The 16,112-nt window shown below is 44.1% G+C and overlaps 1 protein-coding gene across 10 annotated transcripts in view; it reads right to left on the reverse strand.

Moving 5' to 3' along the window:
- Positions 1 to 15,300, reverse strand: part of LOC120400840 (probable tRNA methyltransferase 9B) — a 66,504-nt gene extending 51,204 nt beyond the window's left edge. For 2 of the 10 annotated variants that reach the window (XM_039529982.1, XM_039530040.1), the window contains exons 1-3: positions 12,341 to 12,430; positions 10,869 to 10,986; positions 9,272 to 9,319 (exon numbers count right to left, since the gene is read on the reverse strand). The gene's annotated coding sequence lies outside the window, so the exon portion shown is untranslated. Of the gene's footprint in view, positions 1 to 9,271; positions 9,320 to 10,868; positions 10,987 to 12,340; positions 12,431 to 13,970; positions 14,286 to 14,785; positions 14,993 to 15,209 lie in introns of those variants that run through there. The other 8 variants (XM_039529992.1, XM_039530010.1, XM_039530000.1 and 5 more) reach the window with 8 other exon arrangements.
- Between the last annotated feature and the right edge of the window lie 812 nt (positions 15,301 to 16,112).

The following is a 16,112-nucleotide window of genomic DNA, read 5'->3' on the forward strand; positions in this document are numbered from 1 at the left end:
ATTCTCATGTTTGAGCAAAAAAATATAGTTGTTACTCTATGGTACTATCATTTTAGATGCAGTTGTGATAAAAAATAAACAGCTGAAATAGGCATATCTTCCTTTTACAATTTCACGTTTAAAGTAGTACTGGGTATCAGTGAATGCAATGAATAAATATTAAATGAGCAGTATGATGGTAATAATTAAATAACTGCATTGACTTATTTTGTTTAGGAGACTCCATCCTCAACATACAGGATTCTGAAGACTATCCACCTTCAAGATCATCATCATTTTCTATAGTTTCAGAGTTATCTGCCAATGATAGTGTTTCAGTCACATCATATATGTCACATAGCCACAGTATATGATCTGTAGCAAAAAGAAAAAAATAATCTGCATCATGCAGAAACCACCATAGATAAGTTTGTGATAAGAACCAGCAGATTACAAAAAGAGGTAATTGATGAAAAAATTGCCCAGTTTGTTTATGCAACAAACTCTCCTTTCTGTATGATTGAGAACCCACACTTCATTAACATGCTTCAGTCATTAAGACCAGGATACAGTCCACCCAACAGAGCAGATGTTGCTCTGAGTCTTGATGGGTGGAGCAATGTCCACAGTGATCCCGTTGTATGTGCTTCTGTGACAAAAGAAGAAGGGAATGTCTTCCTTACAGAAACAATTGATACATCAGGACATGCACACACAGCAGAATACTTACAAGAAGTAGCAGTAAAAGCTATAAACAAACTGTGAAAAAAAAACCCCAAATGTCTAGCACGCAGCTTGGTCACAGACAATGCTGCAAATGTATCCAAGATGAGAAGAAATGATTTAGAAGAGTCCCAAGCTAACAACATATGGTTGCAGTGCTCATTTGATGCACTTCCTAGTCACCCCACCAGGAGCCCATTTTCCCCCCACCCCCATACCGAGAGCATGGCAGCTGCCTGGGTTCCTTGTTCCCTGCTGTGCCCAATGGGGAACTCCATGCCTGGAGCCCGGGCACCTGCCATGCTCCTGTCGGGAAGCAGGACTCCCAGTGGGGAGCCCAGGCAGCAGCCCAGCAGAGTGGGGAGCTGGGAGCCCAGGTAGCAGCCCAGCAGGGAGCGGGAAGCACTGGCAGCAGCCCAATTCTGAGCAGGGAGCCTGGGCTGCATGCCAGGAGCGTGGGCAGCAGCTTGGCTGGGAGCAGGGAAACCAGGCAGCTGCCCATCTGGGAGTGGGGAAACTGGGCTTTCTTGTCAATTTAACAGCTCCAAGATGGCAAGAATGACAGCCAACAGCTGATGTAAGTAACCTGCAGCGTCTACACAGACACTGCGTCTGCCCTAGCTACACTGGCATAAGCCCTACACCTCTCCTGGAGGAGGAGTTATTATGTCAGTGTAGTAGGGCACTTACATCGGCAGGAGCAAGGCTGTAATGTGTACACTGATGTAATTAGGTGGACATAAGCTGCATTACAATCGACCTAACTCTGTAGTGTAGACCAGGCCTAAGCAAAAGAACTATAGAAGTCTAAACAGGGAAAGCTTTTTCCAAGGTATATTCAACTGGAAATTCAACTCCACAGGGGAGCGTAATTAGCCCAACCCTCTTCAACATCATGATAAATGGTCTTCCTAAGGAGAGGAGTAGAGTAGAGGACTAGGGATCACATTATGTGCTGATGATTGTGCCATATGGACCAAAAGCAGAAACAACTGGAAGCATCATAAAAAAAATGCACTTAAAAGGAGTGCAGAATGGGGAAACAGGTGGGGTTTGAAGTTCTCCATAGATAAAACTAAGGGAATTATCTTCACAACAAGGAAAATCGAAAAGATTTAAAGTCATATCTATATAACCAACAAATAAATATAGTAAAAAAAATTACTAATTCTTAAGTGTGATATCTGCTCACTTAGAGGGACCACATTGAAAATATTAAAGATAAGTGCAAAGGTAGAATTAACTAAAAGTATCCCTGGAACATTTTGGGGAGTGGATAAGAAAATGGTGGTATAATGCAATACAGAGATCTAATTAGACCAATTATTGAGTATAGATACCAGGCCTTTGCGTCTGCAGTGAACGGGAATCTGAGAAAACTAAGCTATATCCAAGCACAGGCGTTGCGTATTGCATGTGATGCCTTCATTACTACACCTGTGTGTGTGCTACAGCTAGCAGCCAGTGAAATCCCTATCATTTTTAGAATGAAGCTCCTAAACGTAACTTTTTGGGCCAAAGTACCAGACAATTGCAAAGACAACAACACGAACCTAATATATAATGATTGTTGGGAATTAAGTGGAGGCCAGGTAGGAGAAAAAATATATACATCAAAATTCCCCATATAAGTAGAGTATAGAAGTGGATAAAGCATCTTAATGAAAAAGGATTGAAAAAGACCAAAATCTATAGCTATAGGAAAATATTTTATCATTGGAAAACCATCCCCCAAGGCAGACACGGAATTATATAATTAAATTAATAAAAGGAGAAGATTAATAAATATACAAGATATAGCAAAGCTATGTATTTGTGATAAATGGGGACACTACTGCCAAATACTGTATATGCACGTGGCATGGAACAAGAAGAGTGGGAACAGCCTTCTGTGTGCCCTCAATTGGACTCAAGGAAGCCGCAAGGTTAATAGCTCAGTCATAAAGACAGATATAAAATTAACAGGGATTACGTTGGGAGTAAACTGAGCTTTAGATATGTGGCCAGATGCTGTGGCCACCCTGTCAGATTCCTTGTCAGGAATGCAGGCAATTTATGGTGGTAAGTCTGACAGCAGAAATGATATTCTTAATGAAGTATTACTGCTAACAACCAAACAGGCGTTCAACTGGATATAACCATAGTACTAGCATGGATCCTGGCGTACGTGGGGATACTAGGCAGCATACTGGCAGACGGACAGGCAAAAAGTGCTACTGATAATGAACAAATTGACTTAAGAATCCCCTTAAGCAAACTGGAATTTAAATACCTAATCAAAAAATAAAATAAGGAAGGAATGGCGAGAACTGTGAGCAAATGAAATGAAGGGGAAAAAATTCCAGCAAGTGTGCCCAACAGTTGAAAATGGTGATGTAATCCGAGGCCCTGAGAGGAAGAATGAAGCGGTTCTATTTAGAATTCTAACACAGTACTGCAGATTAAATAGTAATTTATTTCTAATTAACAAGCATAAAGATGAATTATGCATAACCCAGGATGCAATAGATCATATCCTTTGGAATTATAAGGTCTGTACCAGTGAAGGAGGTGTTTATATAGAAAACTCAGGTCCTAATGTAACAATTGTCCTTGTAACATCTATCTAGAATAGAAGGAAAATAAGAAAAGTTCTTCTGCAAGTCTTTAAAAAGTTTAATACCACCAGGAAGGGTCTGAGACTCTAAATCATGAACAAGATACAAAGTACAGTGCACGATGGTCATAGACTCAGGAAGCAAGTTAGCTATGCCACAAAACTCAAGAAGCAGCAGGGGGCTACATGGAGAGTCTACAGCAGGGGTCGGCAACCTTTCAGAAGTGGTGTGCCGAGTCTTCATTTATTCACTCTAATTTAAGGTTTCGTGTGCCAGCAATACATTTTAATGTTTGTAGAAGGTCTCTTTCTATAATTCTATAATATATAACTAAACTATTGTTGTATGTAAAGTAAATAAGGTTTTTAAAATGTTTAAGAAGCTTCATTTAAAATTAAATTACAGGACCCGGGCAGTGTGAGTGCCGCAGAAAATCAGCTCGTGTGTTGCCTTCGGCACTTGTGCCATAGGTTGCCTACCCCTGGTCTACAGTCACTGTCTGAGACTACAGAGAATAAAGATACTAGGAGGGTCATGGAGGAAACCCAGCACGGAGAGTAAGCCCTGGGATCCTCTCCTGAACAGACAAGTCAGGCAGGAGGCCAGGACAGAGATGAGGCATTCCCAGGAAGTGGAGCAGGTTCCAGTGGTAAGCCCTGATAAAAGGGCATGATCTGGACTTCCAGGGAGAAAGCCCTGGGGGTTATTCAGTGGAGGAACAGCAAGGGGAATTTAAGAGGCATGAAAGGCCAACCATGAGGAGAGCAGAAGTTTGTTTTGTACCTTTGGATTGGGTTTGTTAGGGGATTCCAGGGGACATCCCTGATAGTACATCTATACTGCATTGGGAGTCAAGCTCCCAGTGCAGGTAGATAGACTCATGCTAGTGGGGCTTGAGCTAGGGTGCTAAAATTGCAGAATGAACACAACAACTCAGGCTCTCAAGCCCACCTGACCCCATGGGTCTGAGCTTTGGTGGCTAGCCCCAGACTCTGCCAGAGGCACAATGTACCACAGCTATTTTAGTGCACTAGCTCAAGCCCTGCTAGCATGAGTCTGCCTACCTAACTTGCTGGCAGTCCCAGCCCTGAGAAGAAGGGTGAACCTAGATAGGCTATGGGGGTGAAGGCCTGAGAAAGGGTGAGTAGGAAGAAGTCCAGGGAATCAGCAGCAAGGAGTTGGATGAAACAGTTGCTGACTGCTAGTTATAGGGTCCCGGGACTGGAACCCGGTATTGTGGGAGGGCCTGGGTTCCCCTACCAGCCACAGGAGAAAGCAGTGTGAAGCTCTGAGATAGGGATAAGGATTGATGGAGAGCCCCGTCAGAAGGGTACAAGGACCATGGAGTGCAGAGTCAGATCTGGAATCTTGAAACAAGGATGCATCGACTTTTATTTTTGAGAGGCTAGGAAGGGTTGGACTTATATCATGACTTGGCTGAAGGGCAAAGTCATGGGAAGAGGACCAGTGGACCAGAGAGGCCGTCAGCTGGGGGTGCCAGTCAGAGATCCATTATGTTACACCCAGCCACTCTAGTGGTGAGTCCGCTTTTTCACAAAGCCATTTCCAGATCATGAATATATTAAACACTGCTCCTGTTGGTAGTACTGCTACCTGGTGCACTTCAGTATTAATTTCACTGCATGCTGAGAATGGACAGTTTATTCCTACTTCCACTTTATTCCCATCTGTTTTTAATCCATGATAGGACTTCACCTATCACCCCATGGCTAACAAGTTTAGTTAATAGCCCATTGTGAGGAATGTTATCAAAAGCCTTTTGAAAGGCTAAAATTACATCCATTTGTTCTTTTATGCACTACTTTGCGGATATTTTCAATGAATTCTAATAGGTTACAGAGGCACAATTTATAGCAGCTGTGCTGCTTTCTATTATATTTTGTAACCAAACAAAGATTTTCTGAACTACTTTTTTCCATGCTGAAGGCTCACTGGTATTCCCACCAGATGGCTAGGGGGAGGCATTGGCAGTACAAATCATGAAAGAGCCATAATTCTATTGGAGGAAGATGTGCTGAGACACCAGGCTTCTGTGCAGATGGTCCTTGCCTCCAAAGATCTACCAAAATATGCAAATTTATGGGGCAAGCCCCATATTAGTTCCACAGGGGAATACCACCTCCTAAAGAAATGATGAGGAAACTCAAAATCCAAACTTCAAGAGTCTTCTTTTCCCTGAGCAGGGTCCCTTAATGTGTTACCAAGTCTCCTTATCTCCAGAAAGGAGGCTAATTGGAAATTTGCAATATGAACTTGGAACAGAAGTGCATAACAGTTAACATTTAGTTTCCTAAAAAAATTTTCACAGTGGACAAAGGGAAGTTTTCCCCCTAAAGATGTAATGAGGTGTTCCAACCACTTAAACCACACACATCCCTGAAGTTTGCAAAGATCCTAGGGGATTTTCAGGAGGCAAAAGGCAACCATGTGGGTTTCTCTTGCCTTTCCACCTGCAGAGATATTCCACAGTGTGGAGTGGGGGAAAAGTGGTATTAATAAGCCATAGGTTGTCTTAACTTCTGCTGGTTTCCCCCATGGCTTGGGGAAGAGGGAATCTGGAGAGGGTGAGATGACTCAGCAGGCCCATCCTTTCCTCAAACAGTGAGGACAGGATAGGGCTTGCAAGTCATCTGTCTTCCTCCCGATTCCCTCTCACCAAAACCATGGGGGAGACCAGCAGAAGTTAAGACAACCTATGGCTGGAACCCTGCAGAACAGTTCCTCAGGGCTGGATGATAGGGCATATATGCTGCAAGCTCACAGATACAGCGGGCAACATGGGACTTGAGTAAGGACTTCAGAATTTGATCCAAAGTCCATAGCAGCCAAAGGGTATGTTTACACTGCAATCAGAAGTGTAACTGCGACACATGGAGATGAACTAGCTAGATCAAAGCTAGCTTGAGTATAAATGGTAAAAGCAGTGAAGCCCCAGCAGCATGGGCTGTACAAGCCTATCCAGGACCCTGCATATGCAGTTGAGTGACTAGTTCATGCTGCCAGTGCTTCACTGCTATTTTTGTTTGAGCTAACTAGCTTGGGTACGTCTCCATATGTGGCAGTCACCTCTGTTTGTAGTATAGACCTATTTAACAGTTGTTAGTTTCAAGTTCTGCTTTAAGTAACATATTTCCTAATCCGGCTTTCAACAAGACCTAAAGAAACTACATGCACAGCAGTCAGACAAGAATAGTTGAAGTATACACCAATTACCTTTGCTACAAACAGATAAGAGTCAAAGAGTAGAATGGTACCAGTATTTCTGGGTGTGCTCTACAGATAAATGGGATCTCAGTCTAAGGTTGAACATTCCCAACATACTGAAAACTGCCTCATGCTCTTCTTAGGAAGTATCTGAGACACCAGAGGCATGCTCTAACATTGAAGTTTTCACTTAAGAAATTGACTGCATGACTGCCTGTTCAAAGAAGCCTAAATTTCATCTGAATACTAATGCTGGCACTGTGTTGATTTTACTAAGCTGATTTCTAAAAAAGCATACTATCTCCTCAACCACCGTACAAATGTTCTTCATTACTGCTGTGGCCTCACATTCCAAATCCCTGCCTTGCAAGAAATTACATGCATTTGAACACTGACAACAAACAAGATCTGACAAGTAAACATTCTGCATCAATGGGACTGGAAATCTGGACTTTGAATGCCTTCATCTCCTGATGAGATCATATCATTGGTTTCTTCATGTGAAGCACTAAAAGTTTCCTTCCCCTTTGAAAAGTCAGAGAGAATCAATGAAGAATGTGACATTTCAAGAGGAAACTGTTCCCACAAGCTAAACCAATTAGAAATTAGTGTTCAACAATATACCTTTCAGGAAGATGAAGCATGGAAAAATCTAAACACCTTTTTGTTATAGAAAAAAAGAGTTGTTTTTTCCCCTCACAGTTGTTTACATGAGCTGCACAATCAATGCCTGATTCTCTTCTCACTGACACCAGTGTGAAACTGGAGTAACTCCACTGAAGTAAAGAAGAAGAAAATCAGGCAGAACTGATACTATCCACTATACCAATCCTTTCTCACAGCTGTGGGATTAGATGGGCCCCTGAAAATGGTTGTTTTATAAATATTAAATACCCCTACATCTGTAGGGACGGTGTATAGCAGGGGTGGAGAGAGAGAGAGTGTGTAGCTGGAGTGTGTTGTGCTCTGGCAATCCCCAGTTGGCAGAGCTTCCTTTTGGGGGCCATAGCCAACCAGTAAAGATTATTGCAGTCCCCAGGCTGCTCTAATCTACCTTAGGGCCAGTATATAACTGGCCCCAGAATCAGGGAGCTGCAACCAACCAACTCCTCTGTGGCCCCTTCACAGAACCCAGTGAAAACTGTGTTCAGCACAGAATCTAGGTCAAAAGGAGAACGTCAGTCCAGCTATAAGCAGGCAAAACTTCTCTCCTCCTCAAATCCCTCCTTACATCTCTTGAGAAGCTGACAAAAACTTGACAAAGATTAAGCAGCTGGTGTACTGTGTGACCAGTACTTATCATGCTGACCAGTTCTGTCTCATTGTTACCTTGTGCTCCCCCATCTATTTGTTTGTCTCTTCTTTCATATTTTGACTGTAAGCTCTTTGGAGCATGGACCATTCTTTTTGTTATGTGTCGGTACAACCGCTAACACAGAGGGCCTGATCCATTTTGGGGGCCTGTAGAAGTTACTGCAATGTTTACAATGAAGCTACATCAGTTCGATGTGTACTTGTTTAGGCAGGTCTGAATTTGATCCAAATTGTTTTTAATACTTTGGGAAGAAGGAAGGAACACTTCATGACCCCATTTATTTTTCTTCCCAAAATACTCTGCTGTCGGTATGGGTTAGGGTTTCTTCTGTGTCTCTTGATCACTGCTCACCTTTTCTTCATGCAAGGCCGTATTCTGATCTGCGCTACCCCAGGGAACTTCATTGACTTCATGGAGTTACTCTGGATTTTCTCAAGGGTAACTAAAATCAGAATATATGTATTTTCTCCTTTTACTTTGCTTTTGTTTCAGTCTTTTACCCCTCCCGCACCAACCTTTCAGTTCCTGTATCTGCATTGCTACATCAAGTCTTTACTTCACAGGAATATTCCCCACAGTCTCTGTTCCTTGAAACACAGTAATTTTTCTAAAAGGCAGAAATGGCTTTGTGGTCTGACACTGGAATACCTCAGGGATTTTTACTGAACTCACTGTGTGAATGCTGACAGAATGAGCAGGAGACAAACAGAAGCTTTATTCCTCTAAACAGGGTCATAGATGCCATTGTATTTCTTGTAGAGCAATGAAGAAAGGCATTTGGGGATATATATATTTTGCACGAGTTTGCTTAACTCAAAAAAAAAAAAGACCCTTGTGCAGCAATTCTATTAAATAATCCCAACAACAGTCTATAATGGTACCTCTGCAGATGTTTTTTCTTTAGTAGTACAACTGATCTATGTCTAATACAGAAGAAGATCTATCACACACAGGTGCATTATTATTGTGGTAGTAGAGTTAATATACAGTAATTTCTGCTATTATAAAATAACAGCAGTCGGATTTGACAAAAACGGGAAAATTCACTATCTGTGTATTTGATTCTCATCAGCAGAGGCATCCACCAATCTATTACTGCTGGGAGCCAATGCTATAGTTGTTGCTAGAACATGCTGGTTTCATACTTTTTTGGACCACACTGAAAGAAAGGGTAGAAGAGGCTATAAGTGCAGCATAGCCCCATGGAATTATATTCATGCATAATACCATAATCCTAAGCATCTAAAAGCAATGCCGAGTAGTACCTGAAGGACTGTTCAAAACTAGATGAGAGGGAATGGAGGGATGAAATTAGTAAATACAAGATACTTGGATATTTATTAAAAATAGACAAAGATTGGTCTATAACTCACTCTGAGAAACTTATTTTTTACGAAGTGGGATGAGGGGCCCTAGCTATGCTTTAAGGTACCTGTGTACATGTCCTGCAGGGGCCACCAGCCTTCTTCTACCACCTTTTCTAGGGAGAGAAAAGGCACAAAGAGAAAAAGATAACTTACATTACATCCCACTTTCTTTGAAAAAGGTCATAGGATGGAGGAGTATGAGAGGCCTATGCCACCCCCATCCTTAGCGAGAGAGCCAAAATTCTCATTTGATCTATCAGTACAACCCCATTCAAGGCAATGGCACAACCACATTAAAAGTTGGGGAGGAATCAGGGGAAATCAGGAGTGAGAATGCAATAGTCCTGCAGCAATTTGGAGAGGGGCATCATTGAATATAAAAAGACTAGTCTCTCTCACCCCCTCCAGTGGTTGCACCTCTAAAAGGCCCCTGTAGTCCTTTCCTCTTTCTTTGATGTCAATGAGTTTGCACTAGCGTAACTGAGAGGAGAATTTTGTGCCTAGTCTCTCAACCATGAGGTTGCTTTGGTGTTCCTTGAGACTACTGAGCTAGAGGGTTTCTTTTTCCATCTCTTCTGTTTGAATATGCTTGGCACAAAGTATGGATAAACATTACAAAGTCCCTAATCCTGCAATTAACTCTGCTCAGAGCAAACTTCAACATACTTATAGTAGTTGGATCTTCCTAAGAATTCCATTGAGTGTCATTAAGAGACAGATTCCTTTTTCAGCAAACCAATTAGAAGGTTGATAGGGCTGTGGAAGAATCTTTGAACTCTGCATTGTCCTTCAGGCATATTTCTGATGGGATGATGAGCTACCTCTACAGCCCACTCATGCCATCTAAGTGCTGTAAAAGGTCTGTTGAGAACAGAGAATAGACCTTCATATACTTTAGGCCCTGTTAAGGTACATTACAGTAGTATAACCTCAAGATGACAAAGGCACATATATGCATGACCTGGTCTAAGCATGAAATGGAAGGTCCCATTCACCTTAACAGGTACAGATGGTAAAAAGTATTCTTGATGTGGTTGCTACCTGCACATCCAACAGTAGCCTCTGTTCTAATATCTATCCTATATTGCAAACATTATTCACAAGTAGCAGCCATCCCCAGCCAATTAAAGGAGTTGCTATGTATTTAATCATTCCTTCTGTCTGTTTCCCCAACAAAACAAAATTATCTAACTCTTGTCCAGACTGGGCCTCAATGTAGACCTAATGAAACCTCAATCTCCAGCTAACAAAGATCCAAACTGAGCACAGGGACTGAAGGGAGGCAGGCAATCTGTACCTTGTCTATTCATGGGTTGCTGGGGCCAGCATAACTGATGCAGTGGCCTCTATGAGACACTGCATGAGTGCAGAATAGCCAAGGCATGAGAAGACCCCATTATTCCCCATCCTGTATCCAATATACCCAGGCCTGCCCTGCCCCAGCCCAGAATGTCCCCTCTGACAGGTATACCAATGGGATGGGCAAGGCGCACAGCCAACTCTGTGGCTCCAGCAGAGGGCCTCTTGCACACTGGGTGTTTCCTAATGAGACACACGGCTCCTCTTCAGTCACTCTGCCCCCTTGCACACCGGCTCACCGTTTGAGAGACAGGCACAAAGCACTGCTAGCTGCTCACATTCAGAAAAATGAAAGTCACACACCTTTTTAAAAGAAAAAGAAAAGATGACATGAAGTAATCTCTGTCTTGCCAGAAAATCCACTAGTTTGACATTCACTGTAGCTGACCTAGAATAAAAAAATTGGGTGGAGTCTTTCATGCTAGAAGAGAAGTGAAATAATTTTAGTCTTGTCAAATATAGAATTGTTTTTATATCTTATGGCTGTTGGGAATATTTCTTTTAATAAATTAAAGCCCAACATGTTATACCACAGTCAGAATAGAAGTTCTGACTGAATTATACTTTCCCCCTCCCCTCCTTCCCTAAGCAATTCCTACTTTTTGGTAGTAAGATGCTTCTAGCTCTAAATTATTTCTGCATTTCAGAGTCATACAAAAATATATATAAAGCAAATGAAGAAAAATGAAAAACATATTCGTGCAACTGTTTCTGCCTATCACCTTCAATCTTTCAAGCACTTTAAAATATGAGAGAGAGAGAGAGATCTATTTTTGCTTTCTGTGAATATAAAAGTAATTTGTTGCCATAGCAATATTTTTCCAACCCGAATGTTCTGAACACTGTAGTTGCTTCAGCTTTTGGGAAAACTGTAACTACCACCATACCCCATTTAAAATGTCATGCTTCACTAACCTCTTTAGTTCAGCACTGATTTCATCTTTTTGCTACACAATATTAAAATAATTAATTCAATACAAATATTTATGTCTATATGAGCTTACTCGCAGAGACCAATTTCAAATAATCACTTACTTGTATCTTGTTTAATTAAAATTCATGGGAAACCTCTAGCTTCTCTAACACAGACAGAGAAATAAAACCAAACTGTACCCAAAGGGCCACATTCTGAAGTCCATGGGACTTACGTGTGTGACTTGGGGGGAAGATTTTTTTGATTTATTTTCTAACTTCAGTGATTCTCAACCAGGGATACGTGTACCTCTGGGGATACACATGGGTTTTCTAGGGGGTACATCAGCTCATCTAGATATTTGTCTAGTTTTACAACAGGCTACATAAAAAGCACTAGCAAAGTCAGTGCAAACTAAAATTTCATACAGACAATGACTTGTTTATACTGCTCTATATACTATATCCTGAAAAGTACAATATTTATATTCCACTTGATTTATTTTATAAGCATATGGTAAAATGGGAAAGTACACAATTTTTCAGTAATAGTTAAGGCTAAGATTTTCTCATGGTTATTTTTAGTAAAAGTCAGGGACAGGTCATGGGCAATAAACAAAAGTTACCAGAAGCCGTGACCTGTCTGTGACTTCTGCTGCTGCAGCTCCATGGTTTCCCCACCACCGTGGTGGCTGGGAACTGTGGGGTTCCCCCTCCACCCGCAGCAGCTGGAAGCTACAGCACCCCAGCCCCCACCCCATGGCGGCTGGGAGCTGCAGGGTAAACATATTTCCCAAAAAGAAAATGTGACACCCCCAGCTGCTCCCCCAAGGCATCCCCCTTCCCCAGCACGAGGCTGTCACCTGTTGCTGGAACCCTGAGGAGGGCCCCTGTCGCTGGAACCTGCCTGGGCCCGCTGGCTACCAGCTCCTGAATCCCACAGCCCCTGGGGCTGAAACAGAGAATGTCACAGAGGTCTCTGGAAGTCACGGATTCTGTGACTTCCATGACCCCCGTGACATAAACGTAGCCTTAGTAACAGTGTGCTGATGCTGAGATACTTTGTAAGCAAGTAGCTTTTTAAGTGAGCTGAAACTTGGGGTACACAAGACAAATCAGACTCCTGAAAGGGGTAGAGTAGTCTGGAAAGGTTGAGAACCACTGGACTACTCACATGAATAGGATAGGAGGAGTTAGCACTTTGTTTCCCCAACATTACGCCGTTAGGGAGGGGACAAGGTTGTGGAAATGCTCTGTGGATCAGCCTCTAGAACCAAGCTCTGCACAGGAGATGTACCAGAGCCCAGATCATGTACACAGAAGCACTGTGCCTACACACTAGCTCCTGCCCCACCACTGTGTGGAGTAGCTTCATTGTTGTGTAAAGATATGAGGTGCAGTAGCAGACACCAAAGGTCATCCTCCATTTTGGAAGGTGCAGTTCTGAACCATTGGTGGAGCATATACTGTGGCAGCCTGAAGCCTACAGCAACCTCTCATTGCTGTGTAATGTTTAACTTAAAATAACATAGCTGTTAAATACAAGCTATCTGTGCCTTAATAAGAAGAAGAGCACAACTCCCTTTGCCCTTTCCAGCTCCCAGCACAGCTCCACTTGCCATGAGCTATCCCACAAGCCACTTCCTCTCCCCACCTTTCCCCCAACACCTTGAGTAAGGGGGTTTCACCCTGTCTGCATTGACTTACATGCAAAAGCAAATACCAATGGATTGAGGTAGGTGTGATACCACAGTAGGCAGCAATCTCATAGGCTCTGCTCCTGCCAACCTACAATTCACACTCCACCAAATGCTGAATCCCCCATTTAAAAGGGAAACTGTGTGTATTGCTCCTTCCTAAGAACTGTGCACATACTATTGTAGGATTTTTTTTGTTGTTGTTACCTCATGTTCCTCTCATCCCACCCTGACCCGCTTGTTTGTCTCACATACAGTTACATCTTGTCTTTTAGACTGTAAGCTCTTTGGGACAGGGACTGCCATTTACTATATTGTTTTACAAAACCTAGCATGATAGGTCACTGACCTGGCTGGCTTCTATGCAATACTGCAAAGTAAATAGTAAATAAGATTACACAGCATGTTACGATGCAAATTCCTGGGATAGCTTATTTCTTAAATTTAGCATACCCTTTCTTAGTCCAGATGCAAATTATGTTTTTAGTTTCAGAGTGGTAGGCGTGTTAGTCTGTATCAGCAAAAAGATCAAGGAGTACTTGTGGCACCTTAGAGACTAACAAATTTATGTTTTTAGTATTTTATTTAAATCGGTACAGCCATGTTTAAGCCAGATAAGAAATGCAAAATAATGTCTTTCAGATATTTTGTAGCCAACCTGAAACACTAATGCACTTTACACTTTAGAATGGGTCGGGTTTTTTTTAACCCACGAAAGCTTATGCCCAAATAAATCTTAGTCTTTAAGGTGCCACCCAAACTCCTTGTTGTTTTTACACTTTAGAATGAAATTTACCTCAGATGACCTGCCCAGGACTGATTCTCCACCGCCTTGCCCCTCCCTTGTGCAGTCTTATACTGTAGCTGCTCCCGGATGGGATGCCAGGGACAGGCCAAGGGCAGAGAGAGGGCATGCCAGGAAGGCATTGCACTATTACTCTTCCCGTGCCCCTGAGGGGCCCTAGGAAGCAGATCACATGCTAACTGACACTAGAGAGAGCTCTAGAGGACCCCAGCTACAAAGCACCTTTCCCCTCCTTTCAGGAACCGAGTCACTGAGAATCAAGGCCTCCGGATCTGCTTCTGAGCAAAACTGAAGTCTGCAAAGGCAAATGCAAGACCTTCCTCTGCTTTTCCCAGCAGCGGCGGCGGGAGCAGAGGAGAACTGATTTACACTGTCGAAAGCAGTGATTTTAATTATTCTACAAGTGGCGAGGGGAGGGCTGGGCTAGCTCCCTCCAACTCCCCAGGGCAACGGTCTGCTCCGGTGAACTTCAAGCCACCCACCGTGGCATAACTCCCTGCTCCGACCCCGGAGGGGCTGATAGAATTGGCCGGCCCGGCACTACTCACTGCAGCTTCCCGTGCACCAGCGGCGGTGGGACAGCGCTGGGCAAGTCCACCCCACCGTCCCGCAGGTGGGACCAAGCTATGCCCGCCCCCGACCTTGTGCACCAGACGCTAACTCCCCTCTCCCCCCACAAGCGTTGCACAAGCAGCCACACAAGTGGCAGCGCCGCTGCGTCTCCCCTCACGTGGTGCTCCTCTCCTCGCCCCTTCCCAGCCCCGCACAGCGCCACCGGCCCCCTCCCTCCCCGCGCGGCTACTCACCCCCACTCCAGCCTGCCGCGCGCCTGGCCAGGTGCCTTCCCCGGGCGGGGGGCTGCCTGGAGGCGCCGCGCGCTTCCCTGGCCACGTGGGGCTCGCTCCCAGGGCCAGTCTCCCTGGAGCGGAGCCTCAGCCAGCCCGGCCGGCCGGCGCGACGCCCTTCCTCCGCCCCCAAACAATGTGCACATGCTAGATTACGTGCTCGCTCGGGTCCCTATTGGAGCCTTTTGTCCTGTGACTCTCTGGAGCGGAGCCGCAGGCGCAGCCTCCGTGTTTGTGAGGGGGATTACCCGGGGGAACCTTGCAGGGGGGCCCTCCACGTGATCCTGACCGGGAAGGGTTTGGCAGATGCAGAGGGGCTCAGGTCTCAGGGCAAGGCCCCCAAAGCGGAATTCCTGCATTTGACGCCGTGGGCACGTTGGTTTACCTTTAGGATCCCGTTGGGCCAGTTTCTGCCATCCTTAGTGTAGTACATGTCTCTGTGAGGAGCTTGGACCTGCGTCCGCCATGCTGACTCATTCTGATTTGGGGGCAGACTTTGCTACCCTGCCCCTTCTCTAGGAGTACTATGGGGTTTGAGTAATGGCGGGAGAAGCTGGTCTCCTCTCACTATAGTTCCCTGCACTGTCCTGCCCTCCGATCTTTATGCACCACCAGGGATCTCAGAAGCACCACAACTGCAAGTAATTTTTGGCTGAGATATGTGGGAGAGCCAGGATCTGCCTTCCTCCAGACAGCCACCAACTCATGAGAAGAAAAAGTATTCATTCACCAAGCTCATGCTGCAAAAAAACTGTTGTTAGTCTAAGGTGCCACAGGATTCTTTGTTGCTTTTACAAGCTCACCCAATCAACATGGCTGTGGGCAGAGAAGACAAAACTCGCCAAATCTCCACCCAGGGTGTAGGATGATGGGAGGAGAATGTCAATTTCTGCACCATTGTTCCCCCTGTCCCACACAGGCTGGTGCTTGAGGTTCTGATGTCCTAGGTATGACATGGGTACTTGGCCAGAGATAGCCAAGCTAGAGCCGCACTGTCACGGTAACTCCTGGCCTGCTGTTGCTGCTGGCATAGGGGGTGCTTTAAAAAAAAATTGTTTTGGTTATGGAGAGGAGCAGTTGAGCTAGAGCCACTCCTAAAAATGTAGTGCCCTAGGCAGCCACTTATGCATCTTGTACCTAATGCAAACATTAAAAAAACAGTAGGAGAGCACTTCAGTCTCCCCGGGCCACACAATAACAGACTTAAAAGTGGCTATTCTTCAACAAAAAAACGTCAAAAACAGACATTAACAAGAAAATGCAGAACTGGAATTAATTTGCAAACTTG

The sequence above is a fragment of the Mauremys reevesii genome, linkage group 1 (genome assembly GCF_016161935.1).
Source record: "Mauremys reevesii isolate NIE-2019 linkage group 1, ASM1616193v1, whole genome shotgun sequence".
Taxonomy (NCBI): domain Eukaryota; kingdom Metazoa; phylum Chordata; order Testudines; family Geoemydidae; genus Mauremys; species Mauremys reevesii.